This window comes from Marmota marmota, unplaced genomic scaffold, assembly GCF_001458135.2.
Source record: "Marmota marmota marmota unplaced genomic scaffold, marMar, whole genome shotgun sequence".
Classification (NCBI taxonomy): Eukaryota; Metazoa; Chordata; class Mammalia; order Rodentia; family Sciuridae; genus Marmota; species Marmota marmota.
Window position 1 is genome coordinate 12213605 of NW_026000174.1, and position 15030 is coordinate 12228634.

The following is a 15030-nucleotide window of genomic DNA, read 5'->3' on the forward strand; positions in this document are numbered from 1 at the left end:
CTCAGCTGTGCTGTCTGCAGGCCTGGACCACTTCGCCAGCCTCCCCACAGGACCAGCTAGCAGGTCTTTTTTACACCTGCCTCTGCCCCTCCCCACCTAGCCCAGGGATTTTTCACACACAGATTCAACAACCACCCTCCCCCCTGAAACCCTTCCCTGCTTCCCATCCCCCAGGGCTGCTCAGCCAGTGACGATGCACCCCTCTTCTTACAGGGTTGAGCATGCAAATCTGCCCTGCATCCCTGGCCTCTCACTCCACCAGGTCCTTGGCCTCAGCCTCTCCCCTGCTTCTGCTCCCTGTGCTGGCCTACTGTCAAACTCTGACCTGTCCTCAATGCCTCAGTGGGTACCTCTGAGATGGGGGCTTAGGTGTCCCTCCTGGGTTCCCACAACCATGAGTGCACTGTGTGCCTGAGCTCCCTGCACTTGTCTCCTCTGCTGGATCACTGAGAGCGCCTCTGATTTACTACTGTTCCCCTGGGTCCAGGCCTTGGCCCTGCACTGGAGCTCAGGGGCAGCCTTTTTTGATGAGTGATTGATGGGCACACTCTGGGATGATCATGACCAAGAAGAGTGTCCCCTGTCCTGGGCTAGATTTTGTGCCAGATGCTCTCACATGCAGCCTTTCACAACAAGGTCCAGCTGGAACTATTATCCTTGTTTTGCTGAAGAGATTGAAGCCCAGAGAGGGGGGTGGCTCACCTGTGGTCACATGGAAGTGAGTGGTGGAAGCTGGCTCACAGGTGACCTGGCCCAGCAAGGCCGCAGGCTGCCACTGAAGGCACTGGCTTGGCTGGGTAGGCCACTCTCAGGCTACAGGACAGTGGGGACCAGGTCTCCCACAGGGTCTGACCAAGGATAGTGTGGGGCTCTCAGAAAGCCATCTGGGGACCTGGGACAGAGGGCCTCAAGAAATAAGGTTCACAGGGGATGGGGGGGGGAAGGTTGGGGTTGTGGCTCAGCAGTAGAGCGCTCGCCTAGGATGTGTGAGGAACTGGGTTCAATCCTCAGCACCACATAAAAATAAATAAATAAATAAAGGTATTGTATCCAACTACAACTAAAAAATAAACATCAAAAAGAATAAGAAGAAGGAGGAGGAGGAGAAGAAGAAGAGAGGTTCCCTCTCTGCCTGGGAGCAGGGGAGCCCAAGCTGTTCTGGAGTCAGGCAGGGGCTGGACAGATCTGAGCTCCGTGGTGTTTCTGTGGCAGCCATGAGGCAGGGACCCGTGGCTAGAGGCCAGTGAAGAGGCTGACCGTGTGATCCAGGAGAGGCAAGGCCCAGGCAGATGGGAAACTCAGGGTCTGGGATCAGGCTGGGCCCAAATACCAAGACTTTAAGGAGCCCTGTGGCTGGCAGACAGGATGCCAAGCAGTCGGAGGTAAGCCACGGCAGGGCTGTCCACAGAAGCCAGGCAGGGTGTGGTAACGAGCTACAAATATTTATTGATGGGGCCAAGCTAATGAGAGGTCTGCAGCAGTAGTGTCAGGCTTCTGGGTCGCAGCGTAAAGAACGGGAGGACCCTCTGCGTGGTGAGTGATCCTGGCCCACTCCTGCCCCTCTAGGTACCACAGGTACCCCAGGCGCTCTATATCCTATGCCCAGACCTAAAGCCACACAGAAGTCAGAGTTAGAGGGGGTCAAAGCCCAGCCACTCATGATCTGAAGGAAAAACAGACCCAGAGGAGGATTGTGCCTGCCCAGGATCCAAGACAAGCCAGGCCCAGAGCCCAGGACTCCTCATTCCTAGACTTACTCAGTGACCATACAAAGCCACTGCCTCCTGTTCTTCCAAGACCACTGCTCAGATCCTGTAGGAAGCCCTTTGGCGAATACTAGTGCAATGGCAGCTCCATCCTCATCCCTCAGAGGGAGCGTGCAGAAGCTTTCCTGGTCTGAATCCATCCAGACAGTGCTGGAGTCTACCTTGAGTCTACTCTAGCTGCAGCCTCCCTGCGTGGGGGAATGTTTGGCATAGAGGTGGTGGCTGGGGAAGGGAGGGGTGTCTGCTTGGTGGCAATACCCAACACGGCAGCCACCCACTCACCAGCCCTGTGACACCACTTGGTGAGGTCATCCTCTCTCTGGAAGGCTTCCCCAGAGGCTCGTGTGGGGTCCTGGTCAGGGCTCCTCCTTGATGCAGCCAGGGGTCCACCCACTTTGTGAAGGTAGCTCTTCCTGGGTCATCAGTCTTAGGATGAGGGACCTCTTCTCCCCACTGCCCAGTTCTAGATGAAGGCCTCTGGTCACTACTGCCCTGTGTGGGTCTCTCTGGTTTCCTGGTGAGAAAACTCAGACCAGCCCCTGGGACAGTGCCACCAATTCACCGCCAGAGACGGAGGGTAAAGCCTCATCCCAACCCCAAGTGGGAAACCAGGCGAGTCCCAGCATGCCCTGGGCCTCTCTGCCCAGTCTCCTGCTCTTCCCCAGGCCCCGCCTCAGCCCTCCCCTGCCCAGTGGAGGGCACTCGTCCCTTTTCAGCATAGGGGACACACTCTGTGCTCCTGCTCCATGTAAAGACCTCTTCCACCAGCCCTCATGGTCACTCTGTGGCACAGGTGTCACCATCCCCACTGAGCAGCTGAGACCCCGAATTGCCAAGTCACTCAGGAGGGGAATCTATCCTCGAAGGTAGCTTTTCAAAACTACATTCATTCCCAAGTTGCCCCCCTTTGTTTACTTATTATTTTTCTTGAAATGACTATAATAGTGGGAATAACTCATTCATAATAGGGGCCCATCACTGTTTGTTGAATGACTGAAGTGGTACTTGGCCAGGGACTGGATGAGGTGGCCTCCCATCTTGATGTCCTGTGCTGGTCCTACCGAGCAACGTGCAGATGGCTACTGGGCCAGAGAGAACGTGCCCCGGGGCCTGATGGCAGAGTCCTGCTTTCCTCACAGCTTGTGGGCATGTGGTTCCCCCTGTAACCCCCCACTATCGAGGGTAGGCAAAGCAAGTCTGAGGAGAGGAACAAAGACTCTGGATTTGGAATCAGCATGGAGTATCCCCTCGGTGGGTTCCTGTGCCTTGCCCTGGTGCATGACCCTCATACCTCTGCTCCCTGCCCAGTGGGAATACAGCCCCAGGGGCCCCCTTCTGCAGGCTCAGCCTCCCCAGGAAGCTGTTTTGCATCTGAGCCTGGAGGGGGCCTCCCTCTGAGCTCCCCTGGTCCTTGTGGATTGCTGTCACACAGGTTCCGTGTTGTCATTGACTAGTTCTGTGTTTGTTTCCCCATTAGACCCGGAGTTCCTGAGGGCAGGGGCTCGTCTGACTCCTGTCTGTGTCTGAGCTCCCTGACAGGGCCAGGAAGGAAGGTTGAAGACACAGAGACAGAAACAGAGAGAAGGAAAGAAAAGAAAGGGTCTGAGTTATTATCCCTGTTGTGCAAACTTTGGGCCTCAGTTCTGCCACCAGCCAACTGGGTTCCATGGGCCAAAGCCCTGTCCCCCCTGGTTTCAAATGCCCCAGCTGTGGTTTAAGTAATGGGTCCTCCCACTGCCCCTGAGAATCGGGAATATGGGCTGGACTAGAACATAGGCAGATGCTCAGCATAAAGCTGCCTCCCTGTTCTGTCCCCTCAGCTTAAGCCCCCCTCCCAGGGAAGGCGGAGGAAGAGCCCATTGAGTTGCCATAGCTCCGAGCTGCTTCTCATGGCCTCATCTCACAAACCTCTGTCTCAGCTGATCTCTCGCCCCAAGCAAGCCTGCTTGGCCCACAGACCCACTGACATCAGCCAGAGCCTGCGGGGGGCCGGCTGGGGGCAGGGCCTGCAATCCACCCACAGAGATGGAAAGTGTCTGCAATGCTCTGCAGGTTACCCAGCCTGTGCCACAGCTTGCCCAGCCCCCGCATGCCCCAGAGGGCTGGCATCTCCATCTTCATCTGGTCAATGAGGAAAGCGGGACCCACAGGGGGAGAGGCCAGACTACCCATAAGTACTCAGTGACCAGAGCCCCAGCTGGGAAAGTGTAGTCAACGCTTAAAACTCCAAACCCATTTTTTTAGTTGTAGTGGACACAATACCTTTATTTGATTGTATGTGATACTGAGGATCGAACCCAGGGCCTCACGCTTGCTAGGCGAGCGCACTACTACTGAGTCATAACACCAGCCCCTACACCCATTTATTTTAATACCTAGTCCTGACTGAGGGTATGAATTTGGGCAAGTGGGTGATTTCCTGCAGGCCTCTGTGTGTCAGGGACATAACTGTGGCCCGGCAATCCTTAGAGGTACTTGTAGGGATGAAGAGGCTCTTGGCAGGGCTAGGCTGTGAGCCGGTCTCAGCCATACCATTCTGGAAAATGGTACCTCAGCTCCCTGCCCGTTAGTGGAGGGCAGTGTCTATTCCCTGTTCCTCCCATTTCCTCCTCACTCTCTCCATCCTCCTCCTCACAGTGAGGGTAGTGGCTACAGTGGCATCCTGGGTAGTGGCTATGTTTGAGGCCCAGGACAGGTTGTGAACATAAAGAAGGGGTCCAGCCTTCACCCTTGGGGGAGCCTAAGCTCTACAGGGAGGAATACATCTATTTGTCTCTATCCATCCACCCGCCCACCCATCCACTTACCTCTCCAGTCATCCCTCCGCCCACCCAACCACACTGACCCAGCATGGTCTCTGTGCCAGGTATAGGCTATGTGGAACTGCAGAGCAGGCTCTGTAGGGTCCTTCCCTCAGAGACTCACCGTCCATCTCTAAGTTGCTCTCACATTTCTGCCCCAGCCTGAATATTTGTTTGTTTGTTTCACAGATGTCTGGACTTTATCCCTCGAAACCCTTTGCTCCTCAAACCTGAACACTTTAGCTGTGCCTCGGACCCCTCTCCACCTGCTTCTATTCAAGGTTTCCCCAGAGCAGTAAAAGACCCCATCCTAGGGCCTGGCCTAAAATCTAGGCATCCTTCCTGACTCCCCCCTCCTCTCTCTCACCCCAAGACCAACAAGCAGGAAGTAAAGTCTGAAGATACTGCCCCCAGTAGGCCCCTGCCATGTCCCCCTCTCTCCATCACACCATCCACGTCACCTAGGTCATGACTGTGACTGGTCTCCAGTCCTCCATGAGGCTAAGAAATGTCTTTCCAAAATGCACACCTCACTGTGTCTCTCTCTACTTTGTAAACTCTTCCAGCCTCCCCATTGCCCTCAGGCGAAAACCATACTCTACCGGTCAGTGTCCAGCTGGGCCCACCTCTTTGCCTCATCTATGCCTCGGTGGGCTTCACACCCAGCCTTCTTTCAGCTTCTTTGAGCCTTTTCCTGGAAGAATATGTCTTCCTGCCCTCCCCCCCACTGCATGGCCACCGCTGCTGGCCTGTCTCTTCCCTCACATTGGCTCAGTCCAAACCTTAATTCCCTGGTCCTGTTTTCCTTGACCCTGAATCAACCTGTGTGCTCTCAGCTGCCCCTCCCCCACTAAGGTCACCTGAACTTCCGCCCTTTCTGCCTTTCTTCTTTCTGCCCATATTTATCATACACCAGGCCTAGTGCTACAGTGATAAAAAAGCAAACATGGTCCTTGCCTCCTGGAGCTTGGAATCTAGTCATGGAGCCAAAGAAACACCAAGTGGATAACTATAAGTGGGGACCAGCACCTACCACTCCTCACGCAGCCTCGGTCACAGGCAGCTTCCTCTGCAGTGGAGATTGGGACGCAGGTTGTATCCAGAGTGCTCCTGGTGTTGTCCCCTCTAAAAGGGAAGGGGAGCAAGTAGGACTGAGCCGGGGGAGAAGCTGAGCTGAAGTGTGATCTCATGGAGGCCTCAGCTGGCCCCATGGGGGGCTCTGGAACTGGGATGAGACTCAGAGTTGTCTCAATTTGGGGTGAGAAGTCTGGGCTGTCCCTGTCCACAAGTCTCCTGGTCCCTAGATGAAGAGTGGTCTTGGGCAAGGCGATTTTCCTCAGCAGAGCTAAACGCCCCCCACCCACCAAGGGACTAACAGCTGAGGCCAAGGTACTTGTAGCACGTCATTCCTGAAGAGGGACGAGGAAAGCCCAGCACATGTGAGGTATGTGGCACCACCCGTACATGGTGTCTTGGTCTGTTTCGCGTCACTTTAACAGAAGGTGATTTATTTTATTTTTTTATTAGATCTATAGATACAGACTTTATTCTTTTTTCAGTCTGTTTTTTTTTTATTTTTAATTTGCTATATATGACAACAGGATGCATTACAATTCACATTACACATAAAAAGCACAATTTTCCATGTCTCTGGTTGTACACAAAGTAGAGTCACACCATTGGTGTCTTCATACATGTACTTAGGGTAATGACGACCATCGCATTCCACCATCTTTCCTACCCTCTGCCCCCTCCCTTTCCCTCCCTCCCCTTTTCCCCTTTGCCCTATCTAGAGTTCATTTAATCCTCCCATCCTCCCCCCTCCCCCTGCAGCATATTATGGATCAGCATCCTTAAATCAGAGAAACCATTCAGCATTTGGTTTTCTGGGACTGGCTAATTTCACTTAGCGTTACATCCTCCAGCTCCATCCATTTAGACTAGGTAATTTACAATGAGCAGAAATTTATTCGGTTCACAGTGCTGGAAAGTTCAAGGTGTCCTCTCCTTCCTTGGCACCTGCTTTATGTTGGGGAACCATGAGGCAGCTGGGGACCAGTGTCTGAGGGGTGCTGCAAAGAACTCAGCAGTTCAGCACTGTGCACAGGAGGATTGAGGGGCCAGTGGAGGGGGCTGGTCCAGGGAGCCACCAGGGGCGCTTGGCGGGCCATTGCAGAGGCTGCCTCCAGTTACACAATCTGGAGGAGGGGGAGCTCTTGGGCCTCCTGCGGGAACTTCACAGCATCAGAACCGTCCTTGCTTGGCATCCCAGGCCCCATCCCCTCCAGGGACACAGCCCGGGTCCTGGCTGAGGGCCAGGGGGTGATGTAACATGTTTTAGGGGAAAGAAAGGTGAGCCAGAGCTGGGATGTGTGATTCCCAGGATCCTGGATCAAACAGGACAAACAATAAAGCCAAACCAACACCCGACTCCCCAGCCATCCGTCACTGTCCTCCAAGAGCTCTGCTGTGTACACTACGGTGGTTCTCACAGCTCTGTGAGGAGGAACAGCGTCTTAACCCATTTTAAAGATGAGCCCGTGAGGCTCGCAGAGCAGCAGTGAGTTGCACTGTGATATCCAGCCAGGTGGTGGGAACCTAGATGTAGAACTCAGGATGGAGGGCAAGAGCAAGATGGGGGAGACCCCCTGACTTGAGGTGTGAGCCACCACTTTTCCAAGTCCCCAGCCCAGGCCTGGTCAAGTCATCTCAGGTCTGAACTTAGAGGTGTGTTGGAGGTTTTTCTGCCACAGAACCCTATGTGAATGTTGTCTGAACCTTTTTGGCCTGGATTCTGCTGAGTCCTGGGTGCTGAGGAAAAAGAAGAAACAGGGAGCAGAGTCATTCCCCCAGCTCCGACTGCTCAGTTGGCCACTGGCTCCAGAATGAGGGAGAGTCCATCTTGGGTAATGAGGCTGGGATCCTGATTTCCCACTGCTCAACCCTGTGGGAGAGTCCTTTGGGTTACAAGTGGAGGGCAGGGGGTTGATTTCTATGAAGCCTCTTCTTGCAGAGGTAAGGAGTTGATTGAGCATTCTCCTGGCTTGGCACTCCTAGGGCTGAGTTCACATGCTGTGCCAAGCCCCACATGGGGTTTGTAAGCTAGTGCCCCCTCCCCCAATTTGCACAGCAGCCCAGCGGGAGGGAGGATCTCTCCCATTGCTTTGAGGGGGAGATTGAGAGCCCGAGAGGCAAAGGGACTCCTAAATCTCCTAACTCCCAACCCAGGGTTCTTTCCATTTTCCCCAGTTTCATCCAAAAAGATCAGACCTATTTCCTACCATCCCTGAGTCAGGGAACAGATATCAGCAGGCAGAGGGCTTTGGTTTTACTTTTGTACTTGTTAAGAAAAGAGAGATCCTGGTTGGACCTGACAGCTCTTACTTTCCCTGTCCATTAATAGGTATTGACGTTAGGAGTCTGGTGACCCATGCCTATAATCCCAAACCCAGCTACTTAGCAGGAGGCTAAGGCAGGATCACAATTTCAAGGCCAGCCTGGGCAATTTAGAGAGACCCTGTCTCAAAAGAAGAAGAAGGAGAAGGAGAAGGAGAAGAAGAAAGAGAAGAAGAAGAGAAGGAGGAGGAGGAGGAGGAGGAGGAGGAGGTAGTACCTGGGATGTAGCTCAGTGGTAGATAAAGCGCCCCTGGGTTCCATCACCATCCACACACACAATTAGAAGCATGGTTTGTAAATGGTCTTTAGGATGCCGTGTGGCTTAGATGGCCAGGGCTGGCACAGGCCCAGAGCCTGGAGGCTTCCCACTGTTAGTTGGTAAGGGAGGGGCCAGGCCCATAGTGAATCCTCAGTCTCTCCAACTTCAGGAGGCCAATGTTCCTCACTCTCCTGAGGAGTCCTGGTGGCACCTGCCCCTCTGGTGTGTATGGGCACACTCGCAGTCACGCCTGAGTGTGCTGCTTCTGCCCTTGGGCCAGGACCCCTGAGGGCCCCTGAGGCCGTGTCTCCCCTTCAAATTTGGGCTCAACCGGTAGGTTCATGGTGCCTGATTGCTTAATGAGCTTGGCATCAGGGTATGAATAATTGCACCATAAGTTATGCAAATTGAATCATAACAACACCATACTAGGCAACTTGCATTCTCTCAGCTCTCAGGTGTCCTAATCCTGGGACAAAACTTTCGTGGGAACCACGCCATCCCGCTCCCTCCTGCTTTTCTGAAATTATAACTACAATGTGCACCTTGGTCTCCACAATTACAGTTCCACAGAGGGCTCCCTGCCACCATCCCATCTGAGTATCACAGTACTAACATGGGAACATGTACAGAGTGCTTACTGTATGCCCGACGCAGTTCCATCCTGTTATTCACATTAACTCATTGAATCCTTTCAACAACACCATTAGGTATTATTAGGTTCCCTGTTTCATTGGGGAGGAAACTGAGTCTTAAGAGAACTTGCCAAAGGTCATGTAGTTCACAGATACTAAAGAGAGAAGCCAGAAAAATTTACAAGGAAGGCAAACTGAGGCACAGAAAGGAGAAAAAAAAAATCTTACCCCAAATCTCATAGTAATCTGGGGTACACCCAGGTTTTCTAGGACCTTTGGATTTGTATTTTGGGTCTGTGAGGGCCCAAGTGTCGCCCCCAACATGTGTCTGTGTGGCTGAGCGTGTGTTTGAGGGGTGGGTGTGGGCTGGGGCTTCCTTCTGGGAAAGCCAGGGGAGGCAGCCAAGGCAAGAGCTATTTTAAGGCCTCCCCTGCCCGCCCTGCTCCCCGCATGGCCCCTCCGCTGAGCCAGGCTGCAGTGGCCCAGGGCCGGGGCCAAGTGTGGAGAGGTTTGTTCCGTGAGCAGAGGGAAGTCTTGGCTCCAGGACACTTCACACCCAATGAATTACTTCAACGCAGATTAGACTTGCAGGCCCAGAGCAAAGTGATAATAGGACCCAATTAAATTAATTTATACAGACTCTGTGCTCCAGTCCTCCCCAGGCAGCAGTGGGGCAGGCCTGACCCACCGCACTTTGGCCCCCAGGCCTGGCCCACGCTGGGAGTTCCGGATAACGGTAGGGAAATGGGTGTGGGGGCTGCTTTCTACCTGGTGGGAAAATCAGTTCAAAGCATCAGAGGGAGAGGTCAAGATTGTTGTTTTGTTTTTGTTTTTAGCCTGAAACACAGGAGAAAATGAGCCTAATTAAATAAAGACTTCAGGAAGCTGACTTCTGGCTAGAGAAGACTGGCAGTTCTGGCCAAGGATGAGATTCCCAAGGTCCCAGAAAGGGGACCTTGAAAAGATCACGGGGTGGAGGATGACCTCAGCCTATGCATGGGCAGATCTTGGTGCCTCACGATCCCAGGCCAGGGGACACATGGCTCTTTGTAGTGAGTGAGAGAGCTGGGCACCTGGGTGTTGGTTTGGTTCTGCCACAACCAGCTGTGTGGGTGAGGGATGGCCTTGAATCCTGTTGAGCTCAGGGGACTGCCTACCTCCTTCACTTGGCCCACAAAGCCCTTGCCAACCCAGCCTTGCCTGCCTCTCCTGCTTTATTTCCTGCTTCTCTTCTCCCCCCTACCCCAACTCCACTCTTTACCTTACTGTGCAGAATCCACCTGTTCCCTGGCTGGGTGTGCTGTCTGGGCCTTTGCACATACTGGTTCCTGCCCAGGTCTCCTTTACCCACTTTCCCTTAAGGTCACCTGATTTTGTCCCTATGCCTGCATTTCTGGTGGGGTCTCTCCCAGGATCTATCTCACCAGGAAACTATCAGGAAGGCCCTGGGCACATCTGATAGTCCTAGGGCCTCAGGTCAGGCCTGGGCTTGGCACAGAGATGGTATCAAGGGCGGTTGGGTGAGTGCTGCCTGTTAGCTCTCCTCCTGGGAGCTATGTCCTCACCCAGACAGGGGATCACTCGGCTGCACGGACCACCCTGAATGAAGACCCAGTTCACCACTTAGCTTGGCTCCCTCAGTTTCAGTTTCCCATTCTGCAAAACCTGGGCTTTTGGTGTTAGGAGCCCTGCAGGCCCCCCCCCCACCTCGGGGATTCAAAAGCAGTTTCTGGGGTGTCTTGCCTCACCGACTTGAGGCCAGTGTTGGTGCCAGCTTCTGAGAGCAGGAAACTGAGGAAGACTAAGAAGGTCTCAGGTGGCCCTGGCCTGCTCACTGCCCTGGCATTCCCCAGGGCTGTTTTCTCCTGGGGTAATCCCGTAACCACTGATCACCTCCTCGTTGTGTCCTGGTAGACCTCTATTGCTGCCACATTCACTTTGGGGTCCTGGCTGTGGTCTACAGGAGTGGCCGCTTCTGCCCAATCTGCATGGCTCTGGGCCTGAAGCCCCCCCACCAGGGTCTGTGGATGAGAAGTCAACCTCCTCCCCTTCCCCTGTTTTTGACTCCAGTTCACAGGACTTGAGCTCTCTCCTAAGAGGAACGGGAGCCTGTGCTAAGCCGGAAATGGCCTGGTGGATTGGGGTGCGAGCAGTGTCGTCCTGTGAGGCCCTTGTGGGCAGGCCCCGTTTCCCAGAGCCAGGCCCAGCCTTTCCCCAGCATGGATGAACCACTTTGTCCTCAGATTTTCCAACAAGTCGTGGACTCTGTAGGGCATGCTGGCCGGCCATGGAGCCCCTCCCCCGCCCCAGCAGGCAGGCCTTTTTGGGGGGTTGTAAATTTATGGCGGAAGCTGAGGGCTGGCGCCTGCTGCAGGCAGCCTTTGAACCTCAGGCTTACACCCACCGGGGCCTTCCTCCAGCCTCCAGCAGTGCAGGAGCAGGCCCATGGCCTGGAAAACGAGAGGCCTCTGTGGGGAGGCAGAAGCCTCAGTAACGCCCCCTGACCCCCAGCTCACCCCTCCTGGGCCCCAGAGGCAGCCTCAGGAACTCCTCAGCAGCGTGGCTGACTTGAGCATTGAGTGGGGTACCTTGGGTCTCCACGGGCCTCTTCTTTGTCCTGTTGGCCTCCTTCTTTCTTTGGTCAGGACATCTAATGGGATGGTAACTTAGTGCTTGGATCCCCATCCTCCCATCTCTTTCCTCTCTGGGGCTCAGCTTCCTCTCCCGGAAGAGCAGGGGTTTAGATAGGGTCATCGTGACATTTCACCGGGGGTCCACTGTTGCCTGGCGTTCCACATTCCTTTCTGAGCCCCTCTTCTGTGCCAGGGCCACCTGGGAAGTGTGTGGGGAGCAGGAGTCCAGAACTAGCCTCACCCTGGAGGCAGCAGGCAGGAAGACTCCATGGTGGGGAGAGTTGAGTTGAGGACTGACTTTATGGATGCATTCATGTATTGATTATGCAAACACAGAGCACCTACTGTGTGTCAGAACAGAGTAGGCACAGGCGCTAGGGGTGTGTGTGAAACAGTGATGAAGAGAGACATAACTGAGAAAGGAAGTGTTTCCTCTCCTGGATGTGGAAGAAGAACATTCCAGGCACAAGGAGGTAGCAGGCAAAGGTGGTGGCTCCTGAAGAGCATTGCAGACGATGAGAAGGACAAGAAGTTCCATGTGGCAGCAGGAGAGAGAATGATCTGTAGTGTAGATGGCTTTGTAACCACAAGACCGAACCCCAGCTCTTTTGTTAGCTGTGGAACTTTAAGAGAGGGATCTGACTTGTCTGAGCCTCAGAATTTGTAGAAATTAGACATCATTTCTCATCGTTGTGGGAACTGGATGAAGGAAGGATGGTGAAGCACCCAGTCCAGCATCTGGCAGAGGTTGTGCAGATGTAACAGAAGGGGCACCACAAATAGGCAGGACTTACTATCAGCCAAAATTTTGTTACCATGGAAACACCTGGCAGGTGGGAGGAAGCTCCCTGTCACAGGAAGGGTGGGTGCTGGACTAGAGTTTGACCATCAGGGAGCCCATGGGGAGAGACTGAGTCAGAAATCTCTGAGGTCTTCTAGCTCTCAAGTCTCAGCACATGTGACCCTCTGTCCCAAGATGCCCTCAGAAGCTTGGAGCTTGGCAGCACCCTTGTCTCCTAAGTTTGCTTTTCTTCCAGCTGACCTGGCCCAGCTACCTCAACATTCTCCGTGTTCTAGGTTCCAGAACTCCCGCCTCCCTGGTCGCCTCCTCTGGTTATACTCAAAGTTCTGCTCCCACATTGATCACCCCTCTCTAGGAATCTAGTTGTATGGAGTAAGTTGGGAAAACTGCCTTTCTGGATTTGGGTCCAAGATCTCTATTGATGTGGCAAAGAGGTCATTGGGTGTTTGGCAGCTTATCTTTCTTTCAGCTGCTGCGGGGAGACCCACCCACTTTGGCTAGATCATCTCAGACATCCTAAGATTTATAGAAGAAGCATGGTGCATTCCTGGGAAGCAATAAATCCTTGTGGGATGAATGAATGAAGTGTCTGGCTTTTGGCTCAGGCTAGCCCTGAGGAGGGAAATCTGGAGAATTAGGGGGCACAGAGAGATCCTCCAGGTTGGGGGTGGTATTACAGTTTTTCCCTGGGAGCTCAAAATACTTCCTGTCTCCCCATTCATCATGCCCCCACCCCTCTGCTTGCCTTCTGCAATTCCTCTCTTTGGGGAACGGAACAGCTGGCTAATAGACTCATAGAATCACAGGTTGTCAGCACTGGAAGGGCCTCTATGAGGGTCCAGCTCAAGCTCCTCACCCAATAGATGGTGAAACTGAGGCTGGAGTGGCCAGAGGCTGGCAAGGATTCTAGAGTCACCCAGGGAACCCCTTTTGGAAGATGGTGCAGGTGGAGGACAAGGGCCACATTGGATAGTGCCTATACTGGTGGCCTCTGCCCTACTAGGTCTCCATGCTAGCCCCATCCACCACTGCCTCCCAGTAACCTGAGTTTCTGCGCTCAGAGACCCTGGCAGAGTTCCTCTTCCTTAGACCCTGCTGGGATGTAATCACGAGGCCCATTCAAGAAGAGAGCTTCCACCTCGGTTTCTGGTTCCCACATTGACCCTGCTCTCTAGGAGACCCCATGTAGATGCACCTGTTTCTGGCCTCAGTTTCCCCCACTGGGGAAATGATGGCCCCAAACAAGACTAGAGGCCTCTAAGTGCTCACCTGTGCTCGTCCGGATGCTTTAGCAGGGAGGAGCCCGTGCTCACTTTCATCACTTCCTGCCTTGGCACACAGCAAGCCCTCTGTCCAATCCTGAGCTCCCAGACCTGCCCTCCAGGGAGAAATTGCTGTGATTTAAGGTTCCAGATTTCCTGGACCATTAGTGTCACGATACTTTATATCTGTGCCTCTATTGCTTTTTAATTAAAAACGAATCCCCCCCAATCCCTAGTTTTATGTATCTCCGGGAGCCTGCAGAGGTCCTGCTCTACCTGAGGCTCAGGGGTAGCCCTGCTCTCGGCTCTGCTGTTTCCTCCCTTGAATCTGCATCTCCCTCTGTTTCAGGAAGAGTCTGGAATCTTCTTTGGACATTTTCTTTGTTTTAGGTGCTGAGATCCCAAACCACACACCACAGATGCCCAGGAAGAAGAAATGGCCCTAAACCAGTTCTGTGACCAGCACCCACTTCCAGCCAGGAATGAGATGAGACAGAGGACAGACAGAGGCCATGTATGCAAGGACTGTCCCTCCCCAGGGCAAGTCCAGGAGTTGAGGACACAGGGATGCATATAAAAGCTTAGTATTGGAGGGATTGCTGGGGGGCTGTAGGATACACCTCTGCCTGGCCAAAGGGTGGCAGGCAAAGAAACAAGTTTTTTGTGGACCAAAGTGGACACTCCAGAGTCATTTAGTAAGGACCAGTCCAGGGAATCTGCTAAAGGTATCCACATGGAGTTGAAGGAAAAATTGAAGACACTGACTGGGGGATTAGAGGAGGGGTGAAGACAGCAGGAGGAGGAGGCCTTGTCAATGAATTGCAAGTCAGAGAGTCACTGAGAAGGAGAGGGTCACCGAGAAGCCCACAGTATACCCCAAAGCAGAAGCTGTGTTTGGACTGTGCTCCTGAGAGAAGCCGCCAGATCAGATTCAGCAGCCCAGGAAGGCCCCAGGTAAGGTTTTCTGCTCCCCATCCTAGACCTGACCAAGGCGGAAGTCTGCAAGGAAGTGAAGAAACAGGAAGCCAGCTAACCCCTCCCTCCCATCTGGGGATCAGGAATGGACCTGCAATGGAGGAAAAGGAGCTTTGAATTGAGGGTCAGATTAACCCACTGGAGTCAGACTGGATGCACCTGCTACCACCTGAAAGTGAGCCTGTCTGTTAAACTGAACACAGAGCAGGGGCTGGGGGCCCACCTGGCTCTCTTTCAGAATGAGGAGAGGCATCCAACAGGGAAGGTTTTAAAGATGGTGGTGAAAAGGAGTTGTTGTAGTGGCAAGCCACTAAGTCCAGACTGTTCCACAGGCCATACGTGGACACTACAGCACCAATGTGGCCATGAGCTTTTTCAGCCCCAAAGTATAGATGAGAAATTGGAGGCTCAGAGAAAATTCCTGGCTTGTCCTATGCACCTGGTTGCAGCATTTGAAGGGATTCTGACATCCACCGAGCTCTCTTTACCCCAGCGTTCCCT